General features: G+C 39.3%; 2 long non-coding RNA genes across 2 annotated transcripts; both read right to left on the bottom strand.

Moving 5' to 3' along the window:
• Nucleotides 1–414: 414 nt before the first annotated feature.
• LOC137746698 (uncharacterized) lies at nt 415–1937 on the bottom strand. The gene is made up of 3 exons (XR_015952981.1): nt 1755–1937; nt 1580–1653; nt 415–605 (listed from the first exon to the last, which is right to left on the bottom strand). It is a non-coding gene; the product is annotated as an uncharacterized LOC137746698 (long non-coding RNA).
• A 6948-nt stretch (nt 1938–8885) lies between these two features.
• On the bottom strand, nt 8886–9645 carry LOC148692900 (uncharacterized). The gene is made up of 3 exons (XR_015952936.1): nt 9326–9645; nt 9088–9231; nt 8886–8987 (listed from the first exon to the last, which is right to left on the bottom strand). It is a non-coding gene; the product is annotated as an uncharacterized LOC148692900 (long non-coding RNA).
• Between the last annotated feature and the right edge of the window lie 2701 nt (nt 9646–12346).

Below are 12346 nucleotides of genomic sequence, written 5' to 3'. Positions count from 1 at the left end.
TTATTTTTCAAGTGAATATTATATTCATATATTTTGTGAGTATGTATTGAATGAGAATTACAACATGTTATGACATGAGATTATATTCTAATGTTATTTCATTAATATGAATTTGTGGGGTGTTTATGGTTAACTTGCTATAATATTTATGAGATATCTGTTTAATACTTGCAAATTATTATTTTTATTTCTTCAACCTGTTGGGGTACATCTCAGCATAAGGCATTGGAAAAGTTATATTCTGGGTATAACCTTTACGAAGGAGATCAAGTTTATCTAAGTCTATGTGTATTGATAGCCTAGTTATGATAGCTTAAGCTAAATACAAATTTATTTACCATATGCATATGCACTTGATATAATTAATTTGAATCTTCCTTCTTTCTTATTTTCTAGTAATGGGGCTAAGAGAATAAGTGACACACCCCGTCCCGAAGGAGGGCATGCTGGCCGTCACGTGAGAGTGACGTAACCATTTACACAATACGGAAGCTTTAAAGATACAATTTCTAAGATAAAACACCTAAAGGTGAGTCCTAATTTTTGGCCATTCTGTCAGAACACCGTTGGATTCCTCGTAGCCACCAAGCTCTGATATCTTAAACCTGGAGGGGTGCAAAACAAAGTTGAGTGGGTCAGCAAAACAATTCTTTTCCAAATCCAAACACTTCTCAAAACTTTGTAACCCCTCGCCGTAAAACAAGTATAATTTTCCAGAAAATAAACATATATACGTATGTACAAATATGCCAAACATGCTCCAAAATATGCCATTCATGCTCGAGAATATGCCACATCAGAATCTCATAATAAATGTAAGTGCTCAAGCATAACTCATAACAATAACATATAATCTGGCAGCCGGGAGTCACCTAACGTGACATGTACGGCTGCATATAGAGCTCCAATCTCAACTCAATATCTGAATCTGCACACAAGTCGGAACCACCTAACGTGGTCTGTACGACAGGCTGGGTGTAATATATATATACTCTAGTGCTACGATCACGTGAAGCTGTGCGATAAATCGCGGGTCACCTACAAGTCGGAACCACCTAATGTGGTCTGTACGACAGGCTTGCACCTAACTTGGATCCAAGGCGAGCATGCGGTGCTGGTGAACATACACGTGAAGGCTATGCCCTGGCCTGGGGCGGGAGCACTAACACCGGGGGTGCAGATTATGAGCTCTCTAAACATCTCAAACTACTACTGCATAACAACATGAATACCACTTACCTGGCACTTACCTGTGCGTCCACAGCACCAAATACACATATATAAATGTATGTCACTACTAATGCATGTGATGATAGTATTTCAATCGTATCCCCAAATGTATTTCATACGTATATCAAATGTATTTCGTACGTATATCAAATGTATTTCAAATGTAGCTTACCTGGGCCTCCTCAGCACCATGCAACAGTATGCATAATTATGGTAATGCACATATTAAAATATGATCCATATATGACAGGATATTTAATTCGTATTTCTTTTAAAATACGTTTTCTGGGAAATACGTCAAGCATACGTATATATATATATATATACTGAAAAATAACTGCCCACTCACTGATCACATCGACGTCTGGTAGGTCCCTGAGCCTCCCCTAGATTGGTTACATTCTTCTTCTGTATAATTTTCACCTATACAAACAGTAACCAACTTGACGTTATTTAACGCACATACACCAAACGTTCGTCCATAACTTTCTCATACGTTGCTCAATTTGGGTGTATGAATATACCATGGTGATCTACACGACGTCACGAACGCGTGACAATTTTCAGAACTCAATTTGGAGCTCTCACGCGCCCCCACGCGCCCTGTTCACGTGCTGCCCACGCGCGCGTCTTCTTCCTCGCGTCGCCGGACTGGTTTCGCCGGCGGTGGGTGTTTTGCCGGAATTTCTGGGTAAACTTCAAAGTGTCATAACTTCTTCATTTCTTAACCATTTTCGACGTACTATATATCAAAATTAAGGTATCGACGAGACGAACACATCCATACCTGTCTTGACCCCTAACTCGCCGTGGATTCGCCGAAAAACCCCTCGAAAGCTCCGGCCAACTTTGACCACGATGATCCCGACGTCCAAATCCTTCAAACGAAGCACTCCGAGCTTCCTTAGGACCTCACCAAGCTTCCTACAAGCTTCAAAATCCCAAAAACATCAAGTTTTGCGTGTGCATGAACAGTGCACACGCGCAGTGAAATTGAAATCCATATTTTCCGAAGTGAAACTCACCTGAAATTGGTACCATCGTGTTCGTGTGGTCCTCAGGAGTACGATGGTGGTCTTAGATCCTTCGTTGGTATAGTTTTAGGGTGGTTTGTGGGTGGTCCGTGTGAGTTCGAAGGAGAGAGAGAGAACGGAGAATGAATGAGAGATTTGTGAGGGAGGAGAGAGAGAGAGACAAGGTACGGGAATGAGGGAGAGATTTGAGGGAGGTGGGATCCTACCCAATCCCCAAATCATCAAGTTACAACATATTTTACGCCCCTTAGTCCTGTTTAAGGGCATTTTCATAATTTCACGTCCTCGAAATTAAAATTCCGGGACGGGTTGTGACAACCTTCCCTCCTTATAGAATTTCGTCCCCGAAATTCCAACAACCAACTTAATCATCTAAACTCATACAATAGCTTCGGATAAATCTCTCTCATCCGATTCTCCCACGTAATTTCTTCCACTAAATGCTTTCTTCACAAATTCTTTACCAATTACACTGTCTTAATTCTCAATACATTCTTTTTCCAATCCAAAGTCGTCCTTGGTTCCTCAACCAGTTTAATCCGGATTAATTCTCAATAGTTGCACCGGAACTCCATGTGACGAATCTGCCACCTAGTGACAACGCATCAAAATATAATACATTATGCACCTTAGCAAATTCTGAAGACATCACCACTTGTATGCAACTTCATCGATTCCTTTAGTGATCAAAAACGGTCTGATGTGTTTAAGACTTATTTTGTCTCCTTTCCAAATCTCACTATTTCTTTTCGTGATGAAATTTCTAAAAATGTTGAATCATGAAACACATCATGCTCTTACAATAACTCTGGAAGTAATTCAAGCAACTTCACCTACTCTTCGATGATCACATAAGGTCCGATGTACTTAGGACTTAATTTGCTTTCCTTTCCAAGCCGTATCATTCTTTTCTAAAGTGAAAACTTCAAAATTATAAGATCATCTACGTTAAACATTCGATTAGTGACATGTTCAACTCTTAATCACTTTTGCCATTCCTGGCTACTCTCAGGTTAAACTTAATCACCTGAATACTTTGAGAAGACTCATCCATAGTTTCAGGGCCTACCAAAACTCTTTCGTGATCGAATCTTCTCTATCCAGAAGTATTTCTTCCACAAATCAACAAAAATCGACACATTTCATGGTCCTTATGGCGTTACTTTGGAAACTGTGCAACCATTGAGAATTAATCCGGATTAAACTGGTTGAGGAACCAAGGACGACTTTGGATTGGAAAAAGAATGTATTGAGAATTAAGACAGTGTAATTGGTAAAGAATTTGTGAAGAAAGCATTCAGTGGAAGAAATTACGTGGGAGAATCGGATGAGAGAGATTTATCCGAAGCTATTGTATGAGTTTAGATGATTAAGTTGGTTGTTGGAATTTCGAGGACGAAATTCTATAAGGAGGGAAGGTTGTCACAACCCGTCCCGGAATTTTAATTCCGAGGACGTGAAGTTATGAAAATGCCCTTAAACAGGACTAAGGGGCGTAAAATATGTTGTAACTTGATGATTTGGGGATTGGGTAGGATCCCACCTCCCTCAAATCTCTCCCTCATTCCCGTACCTTGTCTCTCTCTCTCTCCTCCCTCACAAATCTCTCATTCACTCTCCGTTCTCTCTCTCTCCTTCGAACTCACACGGACCACCCACAAACCACCCTAAAACTATACCAACGAAGGATCTAAGACCACCATCGTACTCCTGAGGACCACACGAACACGATGGTACCAATTTCAGGTGAGTTTCACTTCGGAAAATATGGATTTCAATTTCACTGCGCGTGTGCACTGTTCATGCACACGCAAAACTTGATGTTTTTGGGATTTTGAAGCTTGTAGGAAGCTTGGTGAGGTCCTAAGGAAGCTCGGAGTGCTTCGTTTGAAGGATTTGGACGTCGGGATCATCGTGGTCAAAGTTGGCCGGAGCTTTCGAGGGGTTTTTCGGCGAATCCACGGCGAGTTAGGGGTCAAGGCAGGTATGGATGTGTTCGTCTCGTCGATACCTTCATTTTGATATATAGTACGTCGAAAATGGTTAAGAAATGAAGAAGTTATGACACTTTGAAGTTTACCCAGAAATTCCGGCAAAACACCCACCGCCGACGAAACCAGTCCGGCGACGCGAGGAAGAAGACGCGCGCGTGGGCAGCGCGTGAACAGGGCGCGTGGGGGCGCGTGAGAGCTCCAAATTGAGTTCTGAAAATTGTCACGCGTTCGTGACGTCGTGTAGATCACCGTGGTATATTCATTTCATGAGGTTCCTTTCGTCGTGAAACGTATGTAATCACCCTAACATTTGCATCAACATGCATCCCATACCATTCAAGAAACATCACTAAAATTTATGATTACCACTATCTTCTGGGAATACTAAAATACGTGCATGAGTGAGGAAATACTTCAGTTGTTGAATTCTTTGCTCACAATTTCCTTCCCACTCATACATAACCTCTTTTCTCAACAATCTCGTCAATGACAAAGCAATGACTGAAAAATCTTTCACGAACCGTCCATGATAGCTTGTTAAGCTAGGATAACTCCGAATCCCAATCACGATTCGTGGTTGTTCTAAATTCTCAATTTCTGCTACCTTTTATGAATTCACTTGAATACCTGAAGCAGATATAATATATCTCAAAAATGCTACTTGATTCATCCAACATTGGCATTTGCTAAACTTAGCATACAATCGACGTTCCCTCGATCTTTGCAATACCGATTTAAGATGTTTAGCATACTTTGCTCTTGTCTTATCAATCTTTTCAATAGCAACAACAACAAATCGGTCTAGATATCATTGGAATACTTTATTCATCAAATTCATAAAGTAGTAGATGCATTCGTCACTCCGAATGGCATCACCAAAACTTGAAATGACCTTAACGAGTCCTGAAAGTTATCATAAGGGCATCCTCACCGATAATCTTCAACTAATAATATCCAGACCTCAAATCAAACTTAGAAAATATACAACCACCTAGAAGCTGATCAAACAACCATCAATGTGAGGTTATGAATAACGGTTTTCAATTGTTACTCGATTCAACTGCTTATAATCAAAGCACAGCCTTAACGTCCATTTTCTTTCTCACCAATAAACTGGGGTTCCCCCAACGTAATGTACTAGGTTGAATAAAAACCTTTATCAACCAATTTCCAATTCTCTTAGTTCAAAAGGCAACATTCTATAATATATGGTTTGTACCTGGAGACAAATCCATAGTGAACTCTACATCTTTAACTGGCGGCAATCCAAGTAAATTCTCAGGGAAAACGTCAGGTAAATGTTTGACTACTCCCACTTCTTCCACACTACTAGAAGTGACATCACTTAGCACCACATGAGATAAATATCCTTGGCAGCCTTTTGATAATAATCTCTTTGCTCTCACAGCATAAATAACGGTCTGCCTCACTCCACTTTGCATACTTACAAAAGTAATCTCTAGTCATCCAGACCGATGGAAAATAATTGGTTTCCCGGAAATAAAGTATATACTCATATACGTAATATATCTTGCACACATTCAGTACCACTTCGCGTGGTCTGCAACTCATCACTGTAAATAACATAATATGCTCTAGAATAACATCGAAATCTACGACCTAATGGAACAAAAGTAGCTAGCAACAATACATACTCTACTATTACTGAGCACTCTAAATAAGTACGATACTAACATAGGATAACCTACCGGTTTACTTGCTTAACGAATCCACGAATAAGTTATTAATATTACGGTCTGCAGCCCGCAATACTGATAAATCATCGTTGTCTCGATAAGTAAGCAACAATTCCTGAAGGTGTTACATTTCCATCTTACTCCACACAGGGATAATTACATATAAACACCTCAATCATGCTCCATCATCACTTTCTTTGGCAACATCATTCATCATACGAAATACATCAGCCAGAGTCAACTAGAATGACTTGTACGGCTGATTCTCTAGCTCAACTAGTTATGCTAGCATATTAGCCGGAGTTACCTATAGTAACCTGTACGACTTACTCATCAATTCCTCATGTGTCAGCCGGATCCACCTTTCGTGGTCTGTTCGGCTGAACATTCAACTTATCAAACATCTTGACACCCACAGTTCATATAACCCAAACTAATGATCCAAACACCTGCTGAACTGATATTGGTGGTATCAAGGAAACTGTCGGGTAATAACTAATTCTAGGGACAATTCATAACTTTATATCCCTTCTGTCTATACAACCACATTCACTGATTCCACACTTTCCAAAGTGTTTAGTCTTGTACCTGCTGCACAAGGTACATTTCCCTTACTCGAGTCACCTTGACTCTGAATCTGGAATTTCCAGTAAATCTATCACTTTGACTTTGACCAATGGCATTAAAACCTCAGTTGGAAGAATTAGCTCTAGCTTCACTTCTCTTGAAGCTTTGAATCTTTCTATATTCTTGATATGACGAATCATTAACTTTATCGTCCTCTTTTGATTCCCATTCTTTTATCATTCTTCTTTACTCTTGCTGAACATGTTCTCAGAGTCCTCAAGGCTCAACAACATCTTGTATATTCCTGGTAAGAATTACAATGGATAGTGGTCACCCAAAATACCACTGCCTTATGCCACCCAGCCTAAAACAATATAACACTTCAATCAAAATAGCAGCAATATTCGAATGGGACGAGGCAAGTCTGAGAACTTTCTATAATACTCATTGATCGTCAGCTTTCCTTGTCTCACATTTGCAAACTCTTGCTTTCTACCATCATAAGATGCCGAAGGAATAATTCTTTTCTTTAAACAAGTCCTTAAACAGTTCTCAATCGGCTGTTTCCTTCGATGACAACGAGTTATACTCCTGTTTCCACCAGGATACAAGTTCATAACTCAAACCAGGTAGTCGTCTCAACCCTTCTGTCAAAAGGAAGATTCCTTTGACTTGCATAATCTAAAACATCTTTTCCAATTTGGTTAATCCATCACTTTGCTCCCTCAGGTTCATCATTTTTCCATAAGGTGATTCAAATTCAACTCATAACCCATCTTAAAATGTCCCTTTTTGATAATATACTGAATCACCAAAATAATAGTTTCCCCTAACAGCTAAATCAGGGAGACTAAGTTCCTCTAACTACGTGGTTTGCTACGAGGCGGTGTAGTTCTGACAGAATTCACTAGAACTTCTCAAGATGTCCAAGATTGAAACTTAAGCTCTGATACCAACTGACACACCCCGTCCCGAAGGAGGGCATGCTGGCCGTCACGTGAGAGTGACGTAACCATTTACACAGTACGGAAGCTTTAAAGATACAATTTCTAAGATAAAACACCTAAAGGTGAGTCCTAATTTTTGGCCATTCTGTCAGAACACCGTTGGATTCCTCGTAGCCACCAAGCTCTGATATCTTAAACCTGGAGGGGTGCAAAACAAAGTTGAGTGGGTCAGCAAAACAATTCTTTTCCAAATCCAAACACTTCTCAAAACTTTGTAACCCCTCGCCGTAAAACAAGTATAATTTCCCAGAAAATAAACATATATACGTATGTACAAATATGCCAAACATGCTCCAAAATATGCCATTCATGCTCGAGAATATGCCACATCAGAATCTCATAATAAATGTAAGTGCTCAAGCATAACTCATAACAATAACATATAATCTGGCAGCCGGGAGTCACCTAACGTGACATGTACGGCTGCATATAGAGCTCCAATCTCAACTCAATATCTGAATCTGCACACAAGTCGGAACCACCTAACGTGGTCTGTACGACAGGCTGGGTGTAATATATATATACTCTAGTGCTACGATCACGTGAAGCTGTGCGATAAATCGCGGGTCACCTACAAGTCGGAACCACCTAATGTGGTCTGTACGACAGGCTTGCACCTAACTTGGATCCAAGGCGAGCATGCGGTGCTGGTGAACATACACGTGAAGGCTGTGCCCTGGCCTCGGGCGGGAGCACTAACACCGGGGGTGCAGATTATGAGCTCTCTAAACATCTCAAACTACTACTGCATAACAACATGAATACCACTTACCTGGCACTTACCTGTGCGTCCACAGCACCAAATACACATATATAAATGTATGTCACTACTAATGCATGTGATGATAATATTTCAATCGTATCCCCAAATGTATTTCATACGTATATCAAATGTATTTCGTACGTATATCAAATGTATTTCAAATGTAGCTTACCTGGGCCTCCTCAGCACCATGCAACAGTATGCATAATTATGGTAATGCACATATTAAAATATGATGCATATATGACAGGATATTTAATTCGTATTTCTTTTAAAATACGTTTTCTGGAAAATACGTCAAGCATACGTATATATATATATATACTGAAAAATAACTGCCCACTCACTGATCACATCGACGTCTGGTAGGTCCCTGAGCCTCCCCTAGATTGGTTACATTCTTCTTCTGTATAATTTTCACCTATACAAACAGTAACCAACTTGACGTTATTTAACGCACATACACCAAACATTCGTCCATAACTTTCTCATACGTTGCTCAATTTGGGTGTATGAATATACCACGGTGATCTACACGATGTCACGAACGCGTGACAATTTTCAGAACTCAATTTGGAGCTCTCACGCGCTCTCACGCGCCCCCACGCGCCCTGTTCACGTGCTGCCCACGCGCGCGTCTTCTTCCTCGCGTCGCCGGACTGGTTTCGCCGGCGGTGGGTGTTTTGCCGGAATTTCTGGGTAAACTTCAAAGTGTCATAACTTCTTCATTTCTTAACCATTTTCGACGTACTATATATCAAAATGAAGGTATCGACGAGACGAACACATCCATACCTGCCTTGACCCCTAACTCGCCGTGGATTCGCCGGAAAACCCCTCGAAAGCTCCGGCCAACTTTGACCACGATGATCCCGACGTCCAAATCCTTCAAACGAAGCACTCCGAGCTTCCTTAGGACCTCACCAAGCTTCCTACAAGCTTCAAAATCCCAAAAACATCAAGTTTTGCGTGTGCATGAACAGTGCACACGCGCAGTGAAATTGAAATCCATATTTTCCGAAGTGAAACTCACCTGAAATTGGTACCATCGTGTTCGTGTGGTCCTCAAGAGTACGATGGTGGTCTTAGATCCTTCGTTGGTATAGTTTTAGGGTGGTTTGTGGGTGGTCCGTGTGAGTTCGAAGGAGAGAGAGAGAACGGAGAGTGAATGAGAGATTTGTGAGGGAGGAGAGAGAGAGAGACAAGGTACGGGAATGAGGGAGAGATTTGAGGGAGGTGGGATCCTACCCAATCCCCAAATCATCAAGTTACAACATATTTTACGCCCCTTAGTCCTGTTTAAGGGCATTTTCATAACTTCACGTCCTCGGAATTAAAATTCCGGGACGGGTTGTGACAATAAGACATGTTACATTTTAAATTGATTAATTCGCATTTCTTCACTGATCTTTATGGCTGCTATATTGTTTTCCACAATGTCAATACAATTTAATTAAGAAACAATATTGACATATAAATTTTATAGCAACTTTAAACTGTGGGGGACTCTTCATCTCAATTTTGCTTGGAGGAATTAATTAGTTGCTTTGACCGTGTGATTATGAATATTATAAATGAGCTTTGCTATACATCTTTTAGATGTAGTAAATTTTTGGATATTCAAAATTGTGGGGGTTGGAGGAGAACCTGATATACTGGATAAATTTTGACATACTTGAAATTTTGTTCATGGCATTAGATTTATCTTGAATACGTTAGAAACTAATTTTGTTCTCACCAAGTTCGGTATGAAAATTAAGTGTGGCCACTATGATACTAACACTCAGTTGGTGAGATGTAAAGGATTTAGACAGGTGTACTGAAAAGTTCTCATCGACCATTGCAGAGGTATATTTTGAATGCTAAATATTTTGAGGTACTATATAGTTTATATTAATTAGAAATGGATGGTAATTTTTACTAAACAGCTTATGGTGATGTTATACATGTAATTGCCATATTATGTTGAGATGTCATGCTTGGGAGAGATATCTTAAATAGATAGGCAGGTTCACTTTGGATTGGAACATGAGTTGATAATCATTGGAAAAGATATTTGTTTGAGGCTTAATAACCTCTTTGTTATATCCCATTTTATATGGAAGAGACCAACTTTGTTGGAGTCTATCATTGTGATATCCCTTTGTGGAATAGACCAATTTATTTGGTTTGAGATATCCCACTATTTGTGGAAGGGATAAACCGGTTTATCATCTGTGATATCATAGCTATAAGAGCATAAGCTGAATGACTTATGCATATGTATATGATATAATTATTTTGAGGTCAGAATTGGATCTAGGATATCCTTTGACAAATCCACTAAGCTAAATGCTAGTGATGATTGTTACATCAAGGGGGATGATACTTGTGCCTATAACATCAATCAAGAGTGATGGTAACCCAACCTATGTGAATGGAGATCCCATGAAGTAAGTTCATATGGGTAAGAACAAGTCACTTGTTGATTAGGCATGCATTATCAATTTATGTCAATAACTTTGTTGAACGTCTATCTCTATGGTGTAGATAGTGCAACTACTGCAATGTGTGAGGTTGAACTTATGTTCTTAATGAATACTATAGCCTATATATAGATGGTGTGCTTGACTGCAGTGCATACTTGATGGATTCACCTATTTGAGTGTGGGAGTGTGGCTGCTCCTTATGAGCTTAGGTAGGTTCTCTAGAGCACCTATGAGTATCCAGGTGGACGCATGGCCTATTCGCGCCAACCCGCTAGAGCATGATCAATTCCGAGGATTCAATGTGGATGGTCAATCCCATGATTCATGCAAAGAAATATTGGTTCATAGAAAATTTAATATTCACCAAATTTCTGTGAGTTAAGACCAGCTCGTCCTAAGGCTATTTCATAGTCCAAAAGACACTAGTTCTAATGCGTTCGATTCTCACTTTCCTTTGGTATTTCCTTGTCCTCTTTAAACTTGTGTTACTCAAATTCCTTCTAGTGGTTTGATTTGTATTTTGAAATATATGGGGGATTGTTAGAATTTTATAGGGTATTTCAAAATACAAACCAATACTCATTGTTACAATTCATTTTTCTTCAAATCCATTTATTTATTGAATTAAAATTCTAGCCAATAATGTTGCCATTATTCTCAATAATTGGGACGTTGGTATTATACTACTAAGTCTAATATTGTTAGTTAGCCAATTGGTCTTATGCAGCTTACCATGTCCTGATGTCAGTTTTCTTTCCAAAATAAAAACTGATACTTCCATTATATTCTAACATTGGGGGTAATAACGTTACACTTTTATAGTATAATAATACTCTTTGAATTAATTCTCCTTTATTGACCAACGTCTCTTTGGGATAGTTCTATTATATACTTGGTTATCTCTTTGTTGGAAAAATGGAGAAAAAGACAATCATCTCCTCTTCTTTTCTTTTCTATCTTTTTGATTCACCATTCTTGAAAACATTATTATATTCTTCACTCCCTCCATACCAAAGGAAAGAAGCGAGTTGTTCACTCAATCCATGTATTGTGAGTGTACACTTACAGGGATCATAGGCTATTATATCATGGAGGGTAGGGCGCCATAACCTGCTACTCCGAGACATTGTCTTAAAGGGGTGAAATCTACTCTTAAGGACAGTGACTACACGCCTCAACCTAAAATCTTATTCTAATCAAGAATTGACGAAGAGCGTTCTCTACCAACAAAAGATAAGTATTTTATCGTATTTGGTTTATTTTATTTAATAAATTGTGGTGATAAAAATATGATATACTGATATTAATTATCGCCAACATTTCCAACACCCTGCACAACGCACACAATAGAAGGCACACAACAAATCAAAGAATCCACTAAAGAATAAGACTTTTACAAGACTCAACTTGACAAAATACTTACTAGACTTGAAGCTTTACCAAATACTTTTGTTGTGCAGCACTTCGTCTTCCTTTGCACTCATTCGGATGATCACGTCACACACAACGTCCACCTCATGAGCAAATAGATGCACACAACTTGGTCACGAAGAATGATAATATATGAATGTGAATTCAAGGTTTCT

Source organism: Pyrus communis, chromosome 11 (assembly GCF_041283825.1).
Source record: "Pyrus communis isolate YQ-2024b chromosome 11, ASM4128382v1, whole genome shotgun sequence".
Taxonomy (NCBI): domain Eukaryota; kingdom Viridiplantae; phylum Streptophyta; class Magnoliopsida; order Rosales; family Rosaceae; genus Pyrus; species Pyrus communis.
The sequence above is the reverse complement of the archived record's forward strand: the minus strand, read 5'-3'. Positions and strand labels throughout refer to the sequence as shown.